Source organism: Engystomops pustulosus, unplaced genomic scaffold (assembly GCF_040894005.1).
Source record: "Engystomops pustulosus unplaced genomic scaffold, aEngPut4.maternal MAT_SCAFFOLD_155, whole genome shotgun sequence".
NCBI classification, from domain to species: domain Eukaryota; kingdom Metazoa; phylum Chordata; class Amphibia; order Anura; family Leptodactylidae; genus Engystomops; species Engystomops pustulosus.
The window spans coordinates 60,001-70,149 of record NW_027285035.1 but is presented as its reverse complement, the minus strand read 5'-3'; positions in this window follow the sequence as shown (position 1 = coordinate 70,149).

Genomic DNA, 10,149 nt, shown 5'->3' with positions numbered 1-10,149 from the left:
GGCCACCAAGTGCAAGCCGAGTTTGGAGCTCGAAACCCGGCCACACTTGGTAGTTGGTCCCGGTCAGGAACATGCCCATGGAAGTAAGAGCTCAGCGGGAGCAGCCACTCAGGCTACCCGGCAATGTGTCACTGTCCCCCGGCCAAGACTTGGCGGCAAGTCCCGGGGAGGAATAATGCCCATGGAAGTGGCTCAGCGGGAGCAGCCACTCAGGCTACCCGGGAATGTGTCACTGTCCCCCGGCCAAGACTTGGCGGCAGGTCCCGGGGAGGAATAGTGCCCATGGAAGTAGCTCAGCGGGAGCAGCCACTCAGGCTACCCGGGAATGTGTCACTGTCCCCCGGCCAGACTTGGCGGCAGGTCCCGGGGAGGAATAGTGCTCATGGAAGTAGCTCAGCGGGAGCAGCCACTCAGGCTACCCGAGAATGTGTCACTGTCCCTCGGCCACCCTTGGTCGTTGGGTTCCTGATGAGGAACATGCCCATGGAACTAAAGAGTTCAGCAGGAGCATCCGCTCAGGCTACCCGGGAATGTGTCACTGTCCCCCGGCCAGACTTGGCGGCAGGTCCCGGGGAGGAATAGTGCCCATGGAAGTCGGAGCTCCAACCTCCAAGTTGACCTCAGCGGGAGCACTCGCTGAGGCTGCCCGGGCATGGGTGACTGTTCCCCGGCCACACTTGGTCGGAGGTCCCGGTGAGGAACATGCCCATGGAAGTTGGTGGGAAGAGAACCGCGAAAGGGAGTTTTGCGGCTGAGCCGCGGCCGAGGAGGTCTCACTAATTCCGGCATGATTCCTGCCAGGCCCGGTACCCTATATGGGACTCGGCTGGGTGGCTGTAGCCGGGACCCTGGAACCCTGGGCGGGGAGCCTAGGGGCGAGAGGGGCCCCATGGAGCTCGGGCAGACTAGAAGTACCCTCGTCTGCCCGCTGGAGGGCGCCCTTCCCGGAGCGGAGGGGACCCCCTTGGCCACCAAGTGCAAGCCGAGTTTGGAGCTCGAAACCCGGCCACACTTGGTAGTTGGTCCCGGTCAGGAACATGCCCATGGAAGTAAGAGCTCAGCGGGAGCAGCCACTCAGGCTACCCGGCAATGTGTCACTGTCCCCCGGCCAAGACTTGGCGGCAAGTCCCGGGGAGGAATAGTGCCCATGGAAGTGGCTCAGCGGGAGCAGCCACTCAGGCTAGCCGGGAATGTGTCACTGTCCCCCGGCCAAGACTTGGCGGCAAGTCCCGGGGAGGAATAATGCCCATGGAAGTGGCTCAGCGGGAGCAGCCACTCAGGCTAGCCGGGAATGTGTCACTGTCCCCCGGCCAAGACTTGGCGGCAAGTCCCGGGGAGGAATAATGCCCATGGAAGTGGCTCAGCGGGAGCAGCCACTCAGGCTACCCGGGAATGTGTCACTGTCCCTCGGCCACACTTTGTCGTAGGTCCCGGTGAGGAACATGCCCATGGAAGTCGGAGCTCCAACCGGGTGAAGCCGCCGAGAGCTAGCCGGGAATAGGGCGCCAAACCCGGCTACCGCCCTCCAGGCTTGCCCCGGTCGAAAGACCTACGTCCTCGCAGCAGCACCAAGCGAAAAATTCTCTAAGTGTGGGAGAACCGGGGACCCGACCGGTGGCACTCTGCCTCTCGCTGCCGCCCTCCTGGAAGCGTCCTCGGTCACTCGGAGTACGGCAGATTTCAGAGCTCCGGAATGGTGAAAAAGAACCGGAGAGAGGGCGAATCCGGCTTCTCTCTGCCGGGCGAGGACCACCGCAGGCGGCGGGGACGTCTGACAGGAGACGGCGCCGCGGCAGGCTTTCTAAGTGGCTGGGCTTTTTGTCCTCGGCGAAAGTCGAAAAAATTTTGCGGTCCGAGCTGCCCTGCTCCTGCCGGGGAAGGCTTACCGCCGGCGGCTGCCAACCCCTGGCTTGCCCGCCGGATCGCCTTCGAAGGCTGCTGAAAAAGAACCCCGAGACGGGCACCTCTCGGAAGAACCGCAGACCAAAACCGACCGGTCCGACTTTCAGTGCACCTTCGGCGGCAGAGAGAAGCAGCAAAAATACCGGTCAGAGAAGGGGAGTTTTGGTCGACTCTGCCAGGCTTTTGCACTAAGTCAGATCCGTAATGCCAGCGGGACTGAGTCGCTTTTGCGTGCCGTGGTCCTGGAGGCCTGCTCGGACAGGGCGGTCCTTCGGGTCCCGCGGGAAGGGGCATTTCATGTTCCTCTGCGGGAGGTGATCCATTTTCTGCGGGAAATGGCGAGCCCCTTCGGCTACAAGAGTGTGTAGGTCCCGCTCAACAGTCTACGTCCTTAACCATCGGGGACTTTGTAGATTGTGCCCGTCATCGCTCTCCGCAGAACAGAGCGGGAGGTCTCCGCGGCGGAGGCCGGAGAGGGCGCGAGGTGAGCGGCATGGTATGACTGGGTTCGTGCCGCTCACTGGTACCCGGAGCGTGGCGCCCTCCGGGTAAAAGGCTAGCCGGGGCGAGCAGGTGGGTTGACGGGCGCATAAGCCACGCCGTCCCCGCCATACAAGGTGCCGGTGGCCTGGCGAACCACCGGCGTAAGGCTAGCCAGGGCGGACCGCGGGGCAGAGGGCGCTTAAGCCACGCTCTCTCTCCATCCCACCAGTACAAACGGGGAAAAAATTTCAAAGTGTGGGAGAACCGGGGACCCGACCGGTGGCACTCTGCCTCTCGCTGCCGCCCTCCTGGAAGCGTCCTCGGTCACTCGGAGTACGGCAGATTCCAGAGCTCCGGAATGGTGAAAAAGAACCGGAGAGAGGGCGACTCTGGTTTCTCACTGCCGGGCGAGGACCACCGCAGGCGGCGGGGACGTCTGACAGGAGACGGCGCCGCGGCAGGCTTTCTAAGTGGCTGGGCTTTTTGTCCTCGGCGAAAGTCGAAAAAATTTTGCGGTCCGAGCTGCCCTGCTCCTGCCGGGGAAGGCTTACCGCCGGCGGCTGCCAACCCCTGGCTTGCCCGCCGGATCGCCTTCGAAGGCTGCTGAAAAAGAACCCCGAGACGGGCACCTCTCGGAAGAACCGCAGACCAAAACCGACCGGTCCGACTTTCAGTGCACCTTCGGCGGCAGAGAGAAGCAGCAAAAATACCGGTCAGAGAAGGGGAGTTTTGGTCGACTCTGCCAGGCTTTTGCACTAAGTCAGATCCGTAATGCCAGCGGGACTGAGTCGCTTTTGCGTGCCGTGGTCCTGGAGGCCTGCTCGGACAGGGCGGTCCTTCGGGTCCCGCGGGAAGGGGCATTTCATGTTCCTCTGCGGGAGGTGATCCATTTTCTGCGGGAAATGGCGAGCCCCTTCGGCTACGAGAGTGTGTAGGTCCCGCTCAACAGTCTACGTCCTTAACCATCGGGGACTTTGTAGATTGTGCCCGTAATCGCTCTCCGCAGAACAGAGCGGGAGGTCTCCGCGGCGGAGGCCGGAGAGGGCGCGAGGTGAGCGGCATGGTATGACTGGGTTCGTGCCGCTCACTGGTACCCGGAGCGTGGCGCCCTCCGGGTAAAAGGCTAGCCGGGGCGAGCAGGTGGGTTGACGGGCGCATAAGCCACGCCGTCCCCGCCATACAAGGTGCCGGTGGCCTGGCGAACCACCGGCGTAAGGCTAGCCAGGGCGGACCGCGGGGCAGAGGGCGCTTAAGCCACGCTCTCTCTCCATCCCACCAGTACAAACGGGGAAAAAATTTCAAAGTGTGGGAGAACCGGGGACCCGACCGGTGGCACTCTGCCTCTCGCTGCCGCCCTCCTGGAAGCGTCCTCGGTCACTCGGAGTACGGCAGATTCCAGAGCTCCGGAATGGTGAAAAAGAACCGGAGAGAGGGCGACTCTGGTTTCTCACTGCCGGGCGAGGACCACCGCAGGCGGCGGGGACGTCTGACAGGAGACGGCGCCGCGGCAGGCTTTCTAAGTGGCTGGGCTTTTTGTCCTCGGCGAAAGTCGAAAAAATTTTGCGGTCCGAGCTGCCCTGCTCCTGCCGGGGAAGGCTTACCGCCGGCGGCTGCCAACCCCTGGCTTGCCCGCCGGATCGCCTTCGAAGGCTGCTGAAAAAGAACCCCGAGACGGGCACCTCTCGGAAGAACCGCAGACCAAAACCGACCGGTCCGACTTTCAGTGCACCTTCGGCGGCAGAGAGAAGCAGCAAAAATACCGGTCAGAGAAGGGGAGTTTTGGTCGACTCTGCCAGGCTTTTGCACTAAGTCAGATCCGTAATGCCAGCGGGACTGAGTCGCTTTTGCGTGCCGTGGTCCTGGAGGCCTGCTCGGACAGGGCGGTCCTTCGGGTCCCGCGGGAAGGGGCATTTCATGTTCCTCTGCGGGAGGTGATCCATTTTCTGCGGGAAATGGCGAGCCCCTTCGGCTACGAGAGTGTGTAGGTCCCGCTCAACAGTCTACGTCCTTAACCATCGGGGACTTTGTAGATTGTGCCCGTAATCGCTCTCCGCAGAACAGAGCGGGAGGTCTCCGCGGCGGAGGCCGGAGAGGGCGCGAGGTGAGCGGCATGGTATGACTGGGTTCGTGCCGCTCACTGGTACCCGGAGCGTGGCGCCCTCCGGGTAAAAGGCTAGCCGGGGCGAGCAGGTGGGTTGACGGGCGCATAAGCCACGCCGTCCCCGCCATACAAGGTGCCGGTGGCCTGGCGAACCACCGGCGTAAGGCTAGCCAGGGCGGACCGCGGGGGAGAGGGCGCATAAGCCACGCCGACCCCGCTGTACAAGGTGCCGGTGGCCTGGCGAACCACCGGCGTAAGGCTAGCCAAGGGCGTACCGCGGGGCAGAGGGCGCATAAGCCACGCTCTCTCTCCATCCCACCAGAACAAACGGGGAAAAATTTTCAAAGTGTGGGAGAACCGGGGACCCGACCGGTGGCACTCTGCCTCTCGCTGCCGCCCTCCTGGAAGCGTCCTCGGCCACTCGGTGTCCGGCAGATTTCAGAGCTCCGGAATGGTGAAAAAGAACCGGTGAGAGGGCGAATCCGGCTTCTCTCTGCCGGGCGAGGACCACCGCAGGCGGCATGGGAAGTCTGACAGGAGACGGCGCGGCGGGCAGGCTTTAAAAGTGCATGGGCTTTTGGCCTCGGCGAAAGTCGAAAAAATTTTGCGGTCCGAGCGGCCCTGCTCCTGCCGGGGAAGGCTCACCGCCGGCGGCTGCCAACCCCTGGCTTGCCCGCCGGATGGCCTTCGAAGGCTGCTGAAAAAGAACCCCGAGACGGGCACCTCTCGGAAGAACCGCAGACCAAAACGAACCGATCCCACCCTCAGTGCACCTTCGGCGGCAGAGAAAAGCATCAAAAATACCGGTCAAAGAAGCGAGGTTTTGGTCGACTCTGCCAGGTTTTTGCACTAAGTCAGATTTGTAATGCCAGCGGGACTGAGTCGCTTTTGCGTGCCGTGGTCCTGGAGGCCTGCTCGGACAGGGCGGTCCTTCGGGTCCCGCGGGAAGGGGCATTTCATGTTCCTCTGCGGGAGGTGATCCATTTTCTGCGGGAAATGGCGAGCCCCTTCGGCTACAAGAGTGTGTAGGTCCCGCTCAACAGTCTACGTCCTTAACCATCGGGGACTTTGTAGATTTTGCCCATAATCGCTCTCCGCAGAACAGAGCGGGAGGTCTCCGCGGCGGAGGCCGGAGAGGGCGCGAGGTGAGCGGCATGGTATGACTGGGTTCGTGCCGCTCACTGGTACCCGGAGCGTGGCGCCCTCCGGGTAAAAGGCTAGCCGGGGCGAGCAGGTGGGTTGACGGGCGCATAAGCCACGCTGTCCCCGCCATACAAGGTGCCGGTGGCCTGGCGAACCACCGGCGTAAGGCTAGCCAGGGCGGACCGCGGGGGAGAGGGCGCATAAGCCACGCCGACCCCGCTATACAAGGTGCCGGTGGCCTGGCGAACCACCGGCGTAAGGCTAGCCAGGGCGGACCGCGGGGGAGAGGGCGCATAAGCCACGCCGACCCCGCTATACAAGGTGCCGGTGGCCTGGCGAACCACCGGCGTAAGGCTAGCCAAGGGCGTACCGCGGGGCAGAGGGCGCATAAGCCACGCTCTCTCTCCATCCCACCAGAACAAACGGGGAAAAATTTTCAAAGTGTGGGAGAACCGGGGACCCGACCGGTGGCACTCTGCCTCTCGCTGCCGCCCTCCTGGAAGCGTCCTCGGCCACTCGGTGTCCGGCAGATTTCAGAGCTCCGGAATGGTGAAAAAGAACCGGTGAGAGGGCGACTCCGGATTCTCTCTGCCGGGCGAGGACCACCGCAGGCGGCATGGGAAGTCTGACAGGAGACGGCGCTGCGGGCAGGATTTCGAAGTGCATGGGCTTTTGGCCTCGGCGAAAGTCGAAAAAATTTTGCGGTCCGAGCTGCCCTGCTCCTGCCGGGGAAGGCTCACCGCCGGCGGCTGCCGACCCCTGGCTTGCCCGCCGGATGTCCTTCGAAGGCTGCTGAAAAAGAACTGCCAGGCGGGCACCTCTCGGAAGAACCGCAGACCAAAACGAACCGATCCCACCCTCAGTGCACCTTCGGCGGCAGAGAAAAGCATCAAAAATACCGGTCAAAGAAGCGAGGTTTTGGTCGACTCTGCCAGGTTTTTGCACAAAGTGTTGGCATCGTGCGGCGTCGCGCTTTGCTGTACCGTATCCCCAATGGAGCGGCGCCCGGCGGGGTAGGCTAGCCATGTGAGGTCGAGGGCGGGAGAACGGGACGTAAGCCAGGCCGTTCTCCACAAGAAATTCCGGACGCGGAGACCCCTTCTCCGCCCTACGGTCCCCAATGGGGTGGCGCCCGGCGGGTGAGGCTAGCCATGGGAGGACGGGACGCAAGCCAGGCCGTTCTCCACAAGAAATTCCGGACGCGGAGACCCCTTCTCCGCCCTACGGTCCCCAATGGGGTGGCGCCCGGCGGGTGAGGCTAGCCATGTGAGGTCGAGGGCGGGAGGACGGGACGCAAGCCAGGCCGTTCTCCACAAGTAAAATTCCGGACGCGGAGACCCCTTCTCCGCCCTACGGTCCCCAATGGGGTGGCGCCCGGCGGGTGAGGCTAGCCATGTGAGGTCGAGGGCGGGAGGACGGGACGTAAGCCAGGCCGTTCTCCACAAGTAAAATTCCGGACGCGGAGACCCCTTCTCCGCCCTACGGTCCCCAATGGGGTGGCTCCCGGCGGGTGAGGCTAGCCATGTGAGGTCGAGGGCGGGAGGACGGGACGCAAGCCAGGCCGTTCTCCACAAACTCCCAGCGGTAGAGTCTCGGCTCTCCGCTCTTTTGATCGATCTGACACAGCGCGATCCGGCGGGGCAAGGCACTTTGCTCGGTCAGGGGTATTGGCCCCGGCCGGTTTATGGTAAAGCGTTCCTTAGCCTCAGTCTTGGTCGCGCATCAATCCCCCGCTCCCCGTGAGCGGCTGTCGTCCTCTGCCTAAGGTTGTGTAGCGCGGTGCCAGTGTGGTCCTCGCACGGCCCCGCTCCTGCCACAAGCGGTAGGACTCTCTGCTTCGGCTGAGGTTTGCTACGAAGCGTATGGAACGGGCGTACTCCACCGTACCGTGGGTGGGGGGCGGCGGCGTTGGCGGCGGCAGCGTCCGGCGCGGAGCTCCGGCTCCCGCGGTAGCGCCTCGCCTAGTGTCCCTCGGGCAAGTCCAATCGCCCCCCGCCCGGTCGGAGAGCGCAGACACTTCTGTGTCCACGGTTTATTTCCGCAGCACGAAAAGGGACGGCTCCCGCTTGCTCCTCGCGGGGACGAGGCTTAGACCCACCGTGGCGCTTCCGCGGTAGGTAGGGTCGTCTGCCGTAGGAGCGGTAGCGGTCGAGTGGTCCCCAGTGTACCCTGTTAGCGCTGCCCGCCTACGCCTGAAGAGCTGCGGACCGAGAAAAAGGTTCGCTCCGCTGCTGACGGCGAAGCGCGCGGCACGCCGCGGAAGAGGAGAGGGAGCGGTCGCCCCCGGGGCGGCTCCCCTCCGAGTCCGGCAGAAGCAGAGATTGTAGCGGAGGGGGGGGTTTTCTAAATTCCCCGGGCGTGTTATCCCCAGCGGTAGCCTTCGAACTCTTCAACCGCAAGCACGATCGCACGTTCACAGCACCCGTCACTAGGAGCCGGGCCAGAGGCGGGCGGCAGACGAAACCGACATGAGCGCTTAAGGGTATTGCACCCCCGGCGCCCAGACCCTGGAAATTGAGTCTGCCCCCAAAGCCCACCCGCGTCCTCCTTGGCGCTCCCGGAGTACATGGTCGTAGATGGGCCATCGGTCGCTAATGCCAAACTGCGTCCCAGGGGTGCGTCCCCTCTGACCAACGGCAGACCCATCCCTCTCGCCAATCCGCGGATCCCCGCCAGGTCCCGAACAGGGCTCGTCCTTTAGCGTTTCAAATGCGCCCTCCCCGCCATACGAGGGGTTGAGGACCGTAGCCTTCCCTTACGAGAGGCACCAGGGGTGCGCCTGCTCGAGGGCCCGGCCGTGGGCGTAACGCTTGGGCCGCCCGGGGGAGTCGGTAGACCATGGGAGACCAACACTCGCACACGAACGTTGCCCGTGCTTTGTGGAAGAGAGCTTCTTTTGCGAGGTTGTCGCTGCGGATGGCGCCCGGACAAACCCTATCCCTAAAACTTCTGGGGAATTGGCGTCTAAGCCACCCTGCTCGGTATCCCTGCACCCACGAAGGGGGCCGTGGAAGGCTTGGGGTCTCGCCGGCGAAACCGACCGGATGCCCGGGGTACTGAACCCCCGGGGTCCCACCCTGGAAATTGAGCCGTCCGACCCCGCCACGTCTTCCTAGTGCTCTCCTTGGCTCCCCCGCCTGTGGGCGTCGTTAGGGGCTGCGGTCATCAGCGCCGGCTAAGCTTCGGCAACACGGCCGACCCACCCCTTCGGCGCCTGGGGGAGCCTGGTCCCAGTCCGGGCCGTTCCGTAGGGGCGGCTATCCCTTACATGAGGGACTCGGTGCGTCCGCTCGGGCTGCGGGGCTCCGGCTCCGACAGCCGGGGAGCTGGTTTTGACCGCGGGCCTCGACGGGAGCCGGCAGGGACCGGACTTAGGCGTCAAGCCGAAAATAACCCCGGCACCCTCGCGTGCTTCCAAAGCGAGGGGACCTTTGGCCGAGCGGGGGCACCGGAAGCCGAACCGACCCCAACCCCTCTTCCTACCCCAGGGCTGGGCTGACCAATCCCCTGATCGGGTCTAAAATGGAAGAAGGGGATTCGAGGGAAGGGGCTGGCGGAAGGCAGTTGCCCGACGGAGTAGGCGAAGGCCAGGCCGTTTCCGAGTCCCGAGCAGAGGAGGGCGAACTCGGCTCTTCATCGACCGACGGCGAGGCGAGGGCGGTGGCTGCCGCGGGGAAGACTCCATTGCTCGTCAGCGCGCTAGGAGCGGGGCCGACTGGCTGCTCGGGGTATGGCATCCCCGGGGGCCCACCCTGGAAATCTTCGCTCCTCAGCCGCTGCAGGTTATAAGGTCCCGCCGCGCGTAAGCGCTCAACTCTCCGACCCACGGATGTCGAGCCCATGGTGAGCCGGCCGTTTCGTACGGGGAAAAGGGGTCCTCTGGCCCCACATCGATCGAGGGGGGTTTAGATCCGCGGAGGCACGCACCGCGAGGCGAATCGCTGCTTTTCCCCAAGAGGTTAACCTTCAAACCACCGAGTAGGTTCGGGGCAGGGCCGACAGTCTGCACTGGGGTATTGCATCCCTGGTGGGGCGACCCTGGAAATCTCTGCCCCTTTCCACTCTTTCGGTTGGGCCTCTCGTCGGGGCGAGCGTAAGTCGGCAAGCAGACGTGGGAAGAGGCTTCTTACCGGTGACACTCCCTTCGTGAGAGAGGCAGGTACTCGCCCCGGACCCCGGTCCAAATCTGCGCGGGCCGGACGGCGTCGGCCCTAGCCGAAGGCCGCTCCCGCGAAGCCAGGGAGCCGAAAATAACCCCGACACCCTCCGCGACCTCGCGTGCTTCCAAAGCGAGGGGAACCTTTGGCCGAGCGGGGGCACCCGAAGCCGAACCGACCCCAACCCCTCTTCCTACCCCAGGGCTGGGCTGACCAATCCCCTGATCGGGTCTAAAATGGAAGAAGGGGATTCGAGGGAAGGGGCTGGCGGAAGGCAGTTGCCCGACGGAGTAGGCGAAGGCCAGGCCGTTTCCAAATCCCGAGCAGAGGAGGGCGAACGACGTTCTTCATCGACTGACGGCG